The 12,685-nt window shown below is 41.9% G+C and overlaps 1 protein-coding gene across 4 annotated transcripts in view; it reads right to left on the bottom strand.

The window, feature by feature from the left end:
- The window catches only part of LOC115192289 (dnaJ homolog subfamily C member 5), a 31,288-nt gene extending 18,953 nt beyond the window's left edge, over nucleotides 1-12,335 (bottom strand). The window contains exon 1 of one of the 4 annotated variants that reach the window (XM_029750624.1): nucleotides 11,980-12,335. The gene's annotated coding sequence lies outside the window, so the exon portion shown is untranslated. The remainder of the gene's footprint in view (nucleotides 1-11,979) is intronic. The other 3 variants (XM_029750616.1, XM_029750633.1, XM_029750641.1) reach the window with 3 other exon arrangements.
- Between the last annotated feature and the right edge of the window lie 350 nt (nucleotides 12,336-12,685).

Raw genomic sequence — 12,685 nt, 5'->3', positions numbered from 1 at the left:
AGAAAACGTCCAGCCTACTTCATTACATTGTCAACAGGATCGTATCTGCTTTTATTTGCCACCATAAACTTAATTGGCAGCAACCTGATTAAAGGTTGAGATGTATTTTTTTTTTTACAAGTCGAGGCCTATACCATTGCTACAATGTTAGGCATGCTTCAGTGTGGCGTAAGGACAAGTCAAGGAGCAAGAAGACAAGTAGGCCTAGCTAGCAGGACAGACAGTTATGGCATCTGATCTACACCCCTGCTCATAACCAACAGAGTATAAACTAGGCCTAACCATTTTTAACCTAAAAACTGCCAGATGCTACAAACAGTTAATTAAAAAAATATTGACAATCAATGACTAATATGTAAAATAACACACCATGATTTTGCTATGACAGCTCACCTTTGACCTTAACCTTTACAGCCACTATAGCTGGGCAAATAGGGATATTGATGTAAAAAATCTACATTAACCATCAAACACTGACCTATACCAACATACGGTGCATTCGGAAAGTAATCAGACCCCTTGGCTTTTTCCACATTTTGTTATGTTACAGCCTTATTCTAAAATTGATTTAGAAAAAAATTATCTACAAATACCCCATAATGACACAGCAAAAACAGGTTGACATTTTTGCAAATAAATTAATTAATGAAAATAAACATTAACATAAATATTCAGACCCTTTACTCAGTACTTTGTTGAAGCACCTTTGTCAGCGATTACAGCCTCGAGTCTTGAAATCAAATTTTATTGGTCATATACACATGTTTAGCAGATGTTAATGCGAGTGTAGCGAAATGCTTGTGCTTCTAGTTCTAACCGTGCAGTAATATCTAACAATTTCATAACAACTACCTTACACACACACACACACACACACACACACACACACACACACACACACACGTGTAAAGGAATGAATAAGAATATGTACATATAAATATATGGATGAGTGATGGCCGAACGGCATAGGCAAGATGCAGTAGATGGTATAGAGTACAGTATATACATATGAGTAATTTACATTTTACATTTAAGTCATTTAGCAGACGCTCTTATCCAGAGCGAGTAATGTAGGGTATGTAAACATTATATAAAGTGGCATTGTTTAAAGTGACTAGTGATACATTTATTACATCCAATGTTTCCATTATTAAAAAGTGGCTAGAGATTTGAGTCAGTATGTTGGCAGCAGCCACTCAATGTTAGTGATGGCTGTTTAACAGTCTGATGGCCTTGAGATAGAAGCTGTTTTTCAGTCTCTCGGTCCCTGCTTTGATGCACCTGTACTGACCTCGCCTTCTGGATGATAGCGGGGTGAACAAGCAGTGGCTCGGGTGGTTGTTGTCCTTGATGATCTTTTTGGCCTTCCTGTGACATCGGGTGGTGTAGGTGTCCTGGAGGGCAGGAAGTTTGCCCCCGGTGATGCGTTGTGCAGACCTCACTACCCTCTGGAGAGCCTTACGGTTGTGGGCGGAGCAGTTGCCATACCAGGCGGTGATACAGCCCGACAGGATTCTCTCGATTGTGCATCTGTAAACGTTTGTGAGTGTTTTTGGTGACAAGCCAAATTTCTTCAGCCTCTTGAGGTTGAAGAGGCGCTGTAGCTTTCCACCTTCTCCACTACTGTCCCGCCGATGTGAATAGGGGGGTGCTCCCTCTGCTGTTTCCTAAAGTCCACGACCATCTCCTTTGTTTGTTGACGTTGAGCGTGAGGTTATTTTCCTGACACCACACTACGAGGGCCCTCACCTCCTCCCTGTAGGCCGTCTCGTCGTTGTTGGTAATCAAGCCTACCACTGTGGTGTCGTCTGCAAACTTGATGATTGAGTTGGAGGCGTGCATGGCCACGCAGTCATGGGTGAACAGGGAGTACAGGAGAGGGCTGAGAACGCACCCTTGTGGGGCCACAGTGTTGAGGATCAGCTGGGTGGAGATGTTTCCTACCCTCACCACCTGGGGGCGGCCCGTCAGAAAGTCCAGGACCCAGTTGCACAGGATGGGGTCGAGACCTAGGGTCTCAAGCTTAATAACGAGTTTGGAGGGTACTATGGTGTTAAATGCTGAGCTGTAATCGATGAACAGCATTCTTACATAGGTATTCCTCTTGTCCAGATGGGTTAGGGCAGTGTGATTGCGTCGTCTGCGGACCTATTGGGGCGGTAAGCAAATTGGAGTGGGTCTAGGGTGTCAGGTAGGGTGGAGGTGATATGATCCTTGACTAGTCTCTCAAAGCACTTCATGATGATGGAAGATAGTCATTTAGCTCAGTTACCTTAGCTTTCTTGGGAACAATGGTGGCCCTCTTGAAGCATATGGGAACAGCAGACTGGGATAGGGATTGATTGAATATGTCCGTAAACACACCAGCCAGCTGGTCTGCGCACGCTCTGAGGATGTGGCTAGGGATGTCGTCTGGGCCGGCAGCCTTGCGAGGGTTAGCACGTTTAAATGTTTTACTCACGTTGGCTGCGGTGAAGGAGAGCCTGCAGGTTCTGGTAGTGGGCCGTGTCAGTGGCACTGTATTGTCCTCAAAGCGAGCAAAGAAGTTGTTTAGTTTGTCTGGGAGCAAGACATCGGTGTCCGCGACAGGGCTGGTTCTTTTTGTAATCCGTGATTGCCTGTAGACCCTGCCACATACGTCTCGTGTCTGAGCCGTTGAACTGCGACTCTACTTTGTCTCTATACTGACGCTTAGCTTGTTTGATTGCCTTGCGGAGGGAATAGCTACACTGTATTTGGTCATGTTTCCGGTCTCCTTGCCATGATTAAAAGCAGTGGTTCGCGCTTTCAGTTTTCCGCAAATGCTGCCATCAATCCACGGTTTCTGGTTGGGGAAGGTTTTAATTGTCATTGTGGGTACAACATCACTGACGCACTTGCTAATAAACTCGCTCACCAAATCAGTGTATACATCAATGTTGTTGTCCGATGCTATCCGGAACATATCCCAGTCCACGTGATCAAAGCAATCTTGAAGCACGGAATCAGATTGGTTGGACCAGCATTGAACAGACCTGAGCACGGGCGTTTCCTGTTTTAGTTTCTGTCTATAGGCTGGGTATTAGGACCTGCCTTGTTGATGGTGCTGTTAAGAATGCAGAGCAGCTCTTTATTATGGACAGACTTCTCATCTGAGCTACTGTTGTATCAATATGTTTTGACCATTACAGTTTACAATCCAGGGTTACTCTAAGCAGTTTAGTCATCTCAATTTAATCCATTTCCACATTATTTATTAAAATATTTAGTTAAGGTTTAGGATTTAGTGAATGATTTGTCCCAAATACAAATGGTATTTTGTATTTTAAATATTTAGGAGTAACTTATTCCTTGCCACTGTGTTTCTATAGCTGTAGTAGCAGACGTGTATAGTCATCCGCATACAGACACACTGGCTTCACTTAAAGCCAGTGGCATGTCGTTAGTAAAAATTGAAAAGAAAGTAAGGGCCCATGACAGCTGCACTGGGGAATTCCTGATTCTACCTGGATTATGTTGGAGGCTTCCATTAAATAACACCCTCTGTGTTCTGTTAGACAGGTAACTCTATCCACAGTATAGCAGGGGATGTAAAGCCATAACACATACATGTTTCCAGCAGCAGATCATGATCGATAATGTGAAAAGCCGCACTGAAGTCTAACGGCCCACCAACCTTTTCATCATCAATTTCTCTCAGCCAATCAGTAATTTGTGTAAGTGCTGTGCTTGTTGAATGTTCTTCCCTATAAACATGCTGAAAGTCTTGTCAATTTGTTAACTGTAAAATTGCATTGTATCTGGTCAACAACAAAAAAAATCAAAAACTTTACTAAGGGTTGGTAACAGGCTGATTGGTCGGCTATTTGAGCCGGTAAAGGAGGCTTTACTATTTTTAGGAAAGCCTGAGGGCACACACTTTCTAGTAGCCTTGAATATATGGCAAATAGGAGTGGCAATATCGTCCGCTATTATCCTCAGTAATTTTCCATAAAAGTTGTCAGATCCCGGTGGCTTGTCATTGTTGATAGACAATTTTTTCACCTCTTCCACACTCACTTTACTGAATTCAAAATTACAATGCTGTCTTTTTCATAAATTTGGTCAGATATACTTGGATGTATACTGTCAGTATTTATCGCTGGCATATCATGGCTAAGTTTTCTGATCTTGCCAATAAAAAAAAAAATCATTAAAAAGTAGTTGGCAATATCAGTGGGTTTTGTGATGAATGACCCATCATTCAATTAATGGAGCTGAGTTTGCATTTTTCACCAAAATGTCATTGAGGTGCTCCAAAGATTGTTACTATCATTTATCTTTGTTTCATAGTGTAGTTTCTTATTATTTAGTCACACGATGTCTCAATTTGCAGTACATTTGCCAATCAATTGTGCAGCCAGACTTACTTGCCATACCTTTTGCCTCATCCATCTCTTTTCAATTCCTCATCAACCCACAGGGATTTAACAGTTTGTCATTTTCTTGATGGGTGCATGCTTATTAGTAACTGGGATAAGCAATTTCATAAATGTGTCAAGTGCATTATCTGTTTGCTCCTAATTACATCAACATAGGAAATCACTACATAACTTATTGTATGACCTCTTATACAGTCGTGGCCAAAAGTTTTGAGAATGACACAAATATTAATTTCCACAAAGTTTGCTGCTTCAGTGTCTTTAGATATTTGTCAGATGTTACTATGGAATACTGAAGTATAATTACAAGCATTTCATGAGTGTCAAAGGCTTTTATTGACAATTACATGAAGTTGGTGCAAAGACACAATATTTACAGTGTTGACCCTTCTTTTTCAAGACCTCTGCAATCCGCCCTGGCATGCTGTCAATTAACTTCTGGGCCACATCCTGACTGATGGCAGCCCATTCTTGCATAATCAATGCTTGGAGTTTGTCAGAATTTGTGGGTTTGTGTTTGTCCACCTGCCTCTTGAGGATTGACCACAAGTTCTCAATGGGATTAAGGTCTGGGGAGTTTCCTGGCCATGGACCCAAAATATCGATGTTTTGTTCCCCGAGCCACTTGGTTATCACTTTTGCCTTATGGCAAGGTGCTCCATCATGCTGGAAAAGGCATTGTTTGTCACCAAACTGTTCCTGGATGGTTGGGAGAAGTTGCTCTTGGAGGATGCGTTGGTACCATTCTTTATTCATGGCTGTGTTCTTAGGCAAAATTGAGAGTGAGCCCACTCCCTTGGCTGAGAAGCAACCTCACACGAATGGTCTCAGGATACTTTACTGTTGGCATGACACAGGACTGATGGTAGCCCTCACCTTGTCTTCTCCGGACAAGCTTTTTTCCTGATGCCCGAAACAATCAGAAAGGGGATTCATCAGAGAAAATGACTTTACCCCAGTCCTCAGTAGTCCAATCCCTGTACCTTTTGCAGAATATCAGTCTGTCCCTGATGTTTTTCCTGGAGAGAAGTGGCTTCTTTGCTGCCCTTCTTGACACCAGGCCATCCTCCAAAAGTCTTCGCCTCACAGTGCGTGCAGATGCACTCACAACTGCCTGCTGCCATTCCCGAGCAAGTGCTGTACTGGTGGTGCCCCGATCCCGCAGCTGAATCAACTTTAGGAGACGGTCCTGGCGCTTACTGGACTTTCTTGGGCGTCCTGAAGCCTTCTTCACAACAATTGAACAGCTCTCCTTGAAGTTCTTGATGATCTGATAAATGGTTGATTTAGGTGCAATCTTCCTGGCAGCAATATCCTTGTCTGTGAAGCCCTTTTTGAGCAAAACAATGATGACGGCATGTGTTTCCTTCCAGGTAACCATGGTTGACAGAGGAAGAACAATGATTCCAAGCACCACCCTCCTTTTGAAGCTTCCAGTCTGTTATTTGAACTCAATCAGCATGACAGAGTGATCTCCAGCCTTGTCCTCGTCAACACTCACACCTGTGTTAACGTCTCTCGGGTATGTGGGACGAAATCGTCCCACCTAGTGGAATCGAGTTGCGCGATATTCAAAAACCTTAAAAATGCTATAACTTCAATTTCTCAAACATATTACTATTTTACACCATTTTAAAGACAAGACTCTCGTTAATCTAACCACATTGTCCGATTTCAAAAAGGCTTTACAACGAAAGCAAAACATTAGATTATGTCAGGAGAGTACCCAGCCAGAAATAATCACACACCCATTTTTCAAGCTAGCATATAATGTCACAAAAACCAAAACCACAGCTAAATGCAGCACTAACCTTTGATGATCTTCATCAGATGACACTCCTAGGACATTGTTATACAATACATGCATGTTTTGTTCAATCAAGTTCATTTTTATATCAAAAACCAGATTTTTACATTAGCATGTGACGTTCAGAACTAGCAAACACACCGAAAACTTACGGTGAATTTACTAAATTACTCACGATAAAAGTTCACAAAAAACATAACAATTATAGATACAGAACTCCTTTATGCAATCGCGGTGTCAGATTTTAAAATAGCTTTTCGGCAAAAGCACATTTTGCAATATTCTGAGTAGATAGCTCGCCATCACGGGCTAGCTAATTTGACACCCACCAAGTTTGGCGTTCACTAAACTCAGAATTACTATAAGAAAAATTGGATTACCTTTGCTGTTCTTCGTCAGAATGCACTCCCAGGACTTCTACTTCAACCACAAATGTTGTTTTGGTTCAAAATAATCCATAGTTATGTTCAAATATCCTGTTTTGTCCGTGCGTTCAGGTCCCTATCCGAACGGTGACGCGCGGACGCATGTCGTGACAAAACATTTCAAAATATTCCATTACCGTACTTCGAAGCATGTCAAACGCTGTTTAAAATCAATTTATATGTGATTTTTCTCGTAAAATAGCGATAATATTCCGACCGGGTGACGTTGTTTTCGTTCAAAGACTGAAAGAAGAAAAAGGTGTCTTCACGTGCACGCACGTGTCATTGTTCTCAGATCGACCACTTTCCAAATGCGCTACTGTTTTTCAGCCAGGGACTGCAGAGTCATCATTCCCCGTTCTGGCGCCTTCTGAGAGCCTATGGGAGCCTTAGAAAATGTCACGTTACAGCAGACATCCTCTGTTTTCGATAAAGAGGCTATAGAAGACCAAGAAATGGTCAGAGAGGGCACTTCCTGTATAGAATCTTCTCAGGTTTTGGCCTGCCATATGAGTTCTGTTATACTCACAGACACCATTCAAACAGTTTTAGAAACTTTAGGGTGCATATTCTAACATTATATGCATATTCTAGTTTCTGGGCAGGAGTAATAACCAGATTAAATCGGGTACGTTTTTTATCCGGACGTGAAAATACTGCCCCCTACCCAAGAGAGGTTAACGAGAACATCACTGACATGATGTCATCTGGTCCTTTTGTGGCAGGGCTGAAATGCAGTGGAAATTTTCTTTGGGGGGGGGAAATTCAGTCCATTTGCATGGCAAAGAGGGACTTTGCAATTATTTGCAATTCTTCTGATCACTCTTCATAACATTCTGGAGTATATGCAAATTGCCATCATACAAACTGAGGCAGCAGACTTTGTGAAAATGAATGTGTGTCATTCTCAACTTTTGCCCACGACTGTACACTATATTAGGCCCAGCCTTTGGAACTTTGGTTTTCCTACATCCGATGGATTTGAATACTGCTTTCAAGCTAATTTCTTCAGCATTAGTAAAGATGTGATCAATACATGTTGATGATTTCATTCCTGAGCTGTTTGTAACTACCCTGGTAGGTTGATTGATAACCTGAACCAGGTTGCAGGCACTGGTTACAATTAGAAGCTTTTCCTTGACGAAAGCCAGTCAATATTTAAATCAACCAGAAAAATAAACCTCTGTTAATATCACATACAAAATCAAGCATTTCACACGTTATCCAGATACTGACTGTTAGCACTTGGTGGTCTATAGCAGCTTCCCACAAGAATGGGCTTTAGGTGAGGCAGGTGAACCTGTAGCCATATTACTTCAACAGTATTTAACATGAGATCCTCTAAGCTTTACAGGGATGTGGTTCTGAATATAAAAACAGCAACACCACCACAACTGGCACTCTGTCTTTTCTGTAAATGTTATAACCTTGTATTGCTACCACTGTATCTATTCAAAATATGAATGTCATCTGTTACTAGCAAGTTATTAATTCCATAAACCTTGTTTCTTAAGCTACATTCTGTGGTCCTGAGCAGGTTTTCATCAAGGATCTCTGTACTTTGCTCCAATCATCTTTCCTTTGATCCTGACTAGTCTGCCAGTCCCTGCCGCTGAAAAACAACCCCACAGCATGATGCTGCCACCACCATGCTTCACCGTAAGGATGGTGCCAGGTTTCCTCCAGAAGTGACATTTGGCATTCAGGTCAAAGAGTCAATATTGGTTTCATCAGACCAGAGAATCTTGTTTCATGATCTGAGAGTGCTTTAGGTGCCTTTTGGAAAACTCCAAGCCGGCTGTCATTTGCCTTTTACTGAGGAGTGGCTTCTGTCTGGCCACTCTACCATAAAGGCCTGATTGGTGGAGATCTGCAGAGATGGTTGTCCTTCTGGAAGGTTCGCCCATCTCCACAGAGGAACTCTAGAGCTCTGTCAGAGTGACCATTGGGTTCTTGGTCACCTTCCTGACCATGGCCCTTCTCCCCAGATTGCTTAGTTTGTTAGTTTAGTCTTGGTGGTTCCAAACTTCTTCCATTTAAGAATGATGGAGGCCACTGTGTTCTTGGCGACCTTCAATGCTGATCAATGGAAACAGGATGCACCTGAGCTCAAAGGGTCTGAAAACTTACGGAAATAAGGCATTTCATTTCTTTACCTGTTTCGCTTTGTCATTATGGGGTATTGTGTGTAGATTGATGGGGATTTTTATTTTATTTAATCTATTTAGAATAAGGCAGTAACATAACAAAATGTGAAAAAAGTCAAGGGGTCTGAATACTTTCCAAATGCATTGAAAATATCATTGTCACTACCATATGTTACTACAGACCCAAATTTGTTTCACTAATAGATAGATCTGCTGACAAAGGGGCAATAAAAGAAAACAGTTTAAGCTATATTTACTGTCAAGATTTACAGAAGATTGAGGAAACACAGCAGCTACACGTTGCTAGGAAACACATGGCAGTGAGGGCTGCCTGTAAGGGTGTGATCATCAGCAGCATTATGCAAAAGCTAGCTCACACGACAAAAACCCATAGCTGTAACATTACTAGCTACAGATAAGAGAGGAATCCATGCAATCTAACTTAATTATGTCTTGCAATTAGTAAAAAGCATAGAGTGGAAAGGATGAGGAGCTCTGCGGACCCATGCATTCAGTTCGGCTGGTACCTAGCCGAACTTGGCTAGCCGAACGAGTGTGCTCATTTCAAGACCTTTACTTTTCTAACGAGAACATAGCGGAAACAGTACCGTTTGTCCATTTAGAGACGCCATAGCCAGTATACACTTCCTCAAAATAGAATTAAAAGAACAAGAAAATCGGTCATTCATTCTGACGTTTTTGCCGAAGAGATCTTAGTCGCGCAATTTTACATCTAAGATATTTGGTGCAGTATTTTTCAATTAAAAAACGTTCATGAAAACGAGTTCTCTAGTTGAATGACAAATCATTTATTGAAGAATCCCTACTGTTGACCAATTACAGACAAAGAAGCGTAGACTTCGTCTCTGAACTTCGGCTTGCCTCCAGAAAAAGAATAACGTGTGACTGAACAGCCGAGAAAACCCTCATCGAAGTCCAAAACAAACGACAACGTCACAAAATGTCAATATATGCACAAACTCTACCAAACTGTATGGGCTGGGAAGCATTCAGACGCCTTTAGTTTCCCCGAAGTAATTTAGCTATTCATTGTAGTCATTGCGATCTGTAGAGTTGCTATTTTCTCATGTCAATTAACTTGTGACATTCCTGTCTTGCAGAAAATCACACACAGAACGAGTAGTATGGCTGATGGCATTGTCATGCTGGAGGGTCATGTCAGGATGAGCCTGCAGGAAGGGTACCACATGAGGGAGGAGGATGCCTTCCCTGTAATGCGCAGCGTTGAGATTGCCTGCAATGACAACAAGCTCAGTCCGATGATGCTGTGACACACCGCCCCAGACCATGACGGACCCTCCACCTCCGAATCGATCCCGCTCCAGAGTACAGGCCTCAGTGTAACGCTCATTCCTTTGGCGATAAACGCGAATCCGACCATCACTCCTGGTGAGACAAAACCGCAACTCGTCAGTGAAGAGCACTGTTTGCCAGTCCTGTCTGGTCAAGAGACAGTGGGCTTGTAGGCCTTACAACAGGCCACTCTCAGCCTATTGCGGACAGTCTGAGCACTGATGGAGGGATTGTGCGTTCCTGGTGTAACTCGGGCAGTTGATGTTGCCATCGTGTACTTGTCCCACAGGTGTGATGTTCGGATGTACCGATCCTGTGCAGGTGTTGTTACACGTGGTCTGCAACTGCGAGGACGATCAGCTGTCCGTCCTGTCTCCCTGTAGCACTGTCTTAGGCATCTCACAGTACAGACATTGCAATTTATTGCCCTGGTCACATCGGCAGTCCTCATGCCTCCTTGCAGCATGCCTAAGGCACATTCACACAGATGAGCAGGGACCCTGGACATCTTTAAGTGTTTTTCTGAGTCAGTAGAAAGGCCTCTTTAGTGTCCTACGTTTTCATAACTGTGGCCTTAATTGCCTACCGTATGTAAACTGTTAGTCTCTTAACGACCGTTCCACAGGTGCATGTTCATTAATTGTTTATGGTTCATTGAACAAGCATTGGAAACAGTTTTTAAAGCCTTTGCAATGAAGAGCTGTGAAGTTATTTGAATTTTTATGAATTACCTTTGAAAGACAGGGTCCTGAAAAAGGGACATTTTCTTTTTTGCTGAGATAGCTAGATATATTTAGCTATCTAACACACGCATACACACTAGCACTCTTAATTTATGAGCAATCCTTAGTTGCTACATCTATTTTTGGACGTATACATGTATGACATATGTACCCATTGATTCCTGAATAATATAACGTATAATTTCCTTAAAAAAAAAAATGATATGTCCAAAAATGGATGTAGCACCTAAGGATTGCCCATATAAATTAAGACCAACAAGCAAATGTTTATAGCCAATTTAGATTTTGTGGATGTGGAATTTGACTGTGAAATCTGATTTAGTGGATATAGACTCAGTGAAAACGTGTAACCACTGCGGTGTCTTTGCACAACAATAATCCCCTGCTAATCTCCACATGGAGAATTACAAACAATTTTTACATCCTGTCTTTTCCCCATGTATTGTTATTGAATGATCTAACGTTAGTACTGCAGATGTAGTAAGCTATCGAACGTTATCTAGCTAGCTAATTAACTAACTAGTAACGACATTTCTATTTTCTTCGCACATGGATAACGTTAGTAGGCTTTCTGTCAATCAATGTTGTCGATAACGTTTGGGGAGCGATTAGCTATTAGTTAGCTAACTAATATGATCAGATTCATGCTTGACGTGGTCTATTGTGTTGGTTAGTAATGCGAAACAGGTGGATGGACATCAACCGATACTTCTAAATGTGTTTCAACTGCAAAAGCCGACGGGCTGCTTCGCTGTAATTTAGCAGCTAACGTTAACTAGCTCGCTCGCTCGCAACGATGATAGCTACTGGATGTCACAATTAGCTAGCGAACGTTCAAACGTTAAAATAAAATTATATTTAACAAACCCAACACTGTTCAACCCCATGCCAGAATATGTTGCTTGGATTTCCACTATGTCCATGGTCTTTTTGGTGTGGAGTATGGAGTGTCACTCACTAAGCTACCACCCAGAGACTAAAACGAGACCATAGTAACGTTAGTAGGAAACCATCTTTGAAGAGACCGCTCGCGACACACACTTGCTAGCTAGTGGCTAGTTTTATACTTAGCCAAAACCGGCTAGCGTAGCTCGAAATCATTTCCCGTGGCTCAGGTCAGGGTGACTTTACGGCGTATCTTACCTTGTTCGAAGAGATATATTTCGCTGTAGCTGGATCATAGAGGCATCCACTTTGTATTTCAAGAATGTCAGATAATGGCTCAGAATGTCTCTGCCCCTCCTAAAAATGCTAGCAGCTATAGACTATCGTTTCAGTACTGTTAGCTATACAGACAAGTGAGGTCTGATTGGTTGATTCCCTCTTCTCAGACGCAGGTGACAGCGTCGTCATGTCGTTACACAAATTATTTGATTCTTGTGAAATTAATGTTTAAATTCAAAGAAAATGCATCTTGGTTTTTCTAACTACTGTAAATCTGTCTCCTATGAAAACTATAAAATTGGTACAACCAACTATGATTAATTAAGTCAGGTTTCTGGTATGGTCTTATATTGGACCACCACTACCACACTACAGTCACAGATAGAACAATAAGACAGATATTTCACCGGTTGTATAAATGTGAAGCATCCGGTTGGCGTTTCCACTCACTACCAAATATGGCAGTGAGAAGAAGCCCAGTTTGAACGAGATGGATATTGGCAGACATTATGCTAATTTCCTCATCGATAGAACGTTTGATCACAATACAGTTTTCTGTTCCCAAAACTACAATCTGTTCCGAACAGAGTGGATAAAGTTTTGTAGACTTTACCTTTTGCCCAAAAAAATTTAAAAGTGCGTTGTTTAGGAGTGCAAAGGCGAATTTAGTTATTGGACACGCGCA

This window comes from Salmo trutta, chromosome 1 (genome assembly GCF_901001165.1).
Source record: "Salmo trutta chromosome 1, fSalTru1.1, whole genome shotgun sequence".
NCBI classification, from domain to species: Eukaryota; Metazoa; Chordata; class Actinopteri; order Salmoniformes; family Salmonidae; genus Salmo; species Salmo trutta.
This window is presented reverse-complemented; position numbering and strand designations above follow the sequence as displayed.